The following is a 1,686-nucleotide window of genomic DNA, read 5'->3' as shown; positions in this document are numbered from 1 at the left end:
ATTTTCACTTTTACTAGGTGCGTCTGATGCACAGAAGCAACATGACGTGAACTTCCTGCTTCATAAGATCTACGGGGATATCCGTGACTCTAATCTTAAAGGCAAAGCTGATTCCTTTGACCCAGAGGCCGATTTATCCCATTCAGTGACGGAGGGAAGCAATACAGAAACTTGTGAGAGGACCTTAAGGATAATAGGCTCTGCAACAATAGCATGCGTTCTCTCTCTTCAATCCTATACAACGCGAAGAAAGCACTATAGCTTTTTGAGTTCTCATCATGCAAGGATTGGGATGCTTGGTCAGTAATGCTGCCTACTTCCCCCACCAAATTATGAATGAGGGAGAATTTGTTTATGCCTTGTATGTGGAGGTCATCCACTCATCTCTGCTGAACACGTTGTACTTTTCCTCCACTCTATGAAGGCACGCCACATCTCTTTCACCAACAGCGAAGTCATTAAGGCAGCTTATCGTGCAAGCAACACAAAAAACCTGGTAATTAAAGTCTAGCTTCACGGAACTAAGATAGAATCCTGAACAAGAGTAGCCTATTTGGATGAGGACATTGGAATGAACACTCATCCGTCACCTGGCATATGGAATTCCCATTCTGGTGGCAGGGACAAATACAGCATCATCTGGATCGCAAAGGACGAGAATTTCTTCTGGTAACATCATCAACTACGTTCGTTTTGATGCTGAACGTCCTCTCCAATATTTGGATTTTGATCCCGGCGACGAAACTTCACTGGGAGAAGGCCATCGTAACAAGGTTTTGCTCCCCCACACACATACAATATGGAGGGTCAGTTCCCCTCTGTCTGATAAATGTAGACTTCGAGGATGTGGAATGGTGTTGCTCGCATTCGAGCACTTGCTTATTGTAGAGGAGCGGATTCGTGATGCTATTGCCCATGGTTATATCGTCGACAGGGCTTGGTAATTCATATTGATATCATGAATGAGCGTGGCATTGACGGTTTGGGATGGTATTGAATCATCTTTGTACAGCCCTAATGTGCAGTATATGGAAGCCTGCACAATACTGCTCACAGTACTTGGTCGACAGAGTGATTCCATGGAAAATATGACTTGTACCCCCTGGTGTGTGCATTGAGAACACTTGAAATAGCCACCCGTGATCCTAGCTCTTTAGGTGCATATAAATACCATGGAAACATTCAAGGAACATAAGGACAGTCTCCCTCCATACAACGTGGAAGAATGACATTTGGCCGGTGTAAGTGTAGACAAAGTGGCAATGCAGGCGACTAGAGACCTACTTTGAGGACTTGAATACAATCTCATTAACGCCGTGATGACACTGAACAGATTGCAGATGTTAGGACATTTCTACTTATGTGGCCTCGCTGAAATCACAAGATTTAAAATCAAGATTGATGTTAATCAATAACAATGGCGAGGAAGTGTCTAAGCTGCCCGTTCGCGTTTCGCTGGCTCACCTTGATAAAACAATGGTATTGATTCATCCCTCGACGAAGGCCGTTGGAATGCTATTGAATTGGACAAGTTATGGGTTAAGATGTAAGTACTCTTCCTTTACTTTTTATTGTTATTCGTAATGATTCAATATACTTGGTGAACCTTTCACTTGCTAAACCTAAAGTCAGTTAGCAGTATATTTGATATATGACCACAAGTGTATTTGTGTATCGAAAGTTTTT

General features: G+C 42.8%; 1 pseudogene across 1 annotated transcript in view; it reads left to right on the top strand.

Annotated features, from left to right (window-relative positions):
* Positions 1–1,686, top strand: part of LOC119590491 — a 4,025-nt pseudogene that overhangs the window by 1,234 nt on the left and 1,105 nt on the right. Inside the window, exons 2-4 of the transcript XR_005230265.1 lie at positions 18–773; positions 1,013–1,071; positions 1,291–1,547. The product of XR_005230265.1 is annotated as a hemocyanin C chain-like (transcript). The remainder of the gene's footprint in view (positions 1–17; positions 774–1,012; positions 1,072–1,290; positions 1,548–1,686) is intronic.

Source organism: Penaeus monodon, chromosome 27 (genome assembly GCF_015228065.2).
Source record: "Penaeus monodon isolate SGIC_2016 chromosome 27, NSTDA_Pmon_1, whole genome shotgun sequence".
NCBI lineage: Eukaryota > Metazoa > Arthropoda > Malacostraca > Decapoda > Penaeidae > Penaeus > Penaeus monodon.
Note: the sequence above shows the minus strand (reverse complement) of the source record. Positions and strands in the feature narration are given on the sequence as shown.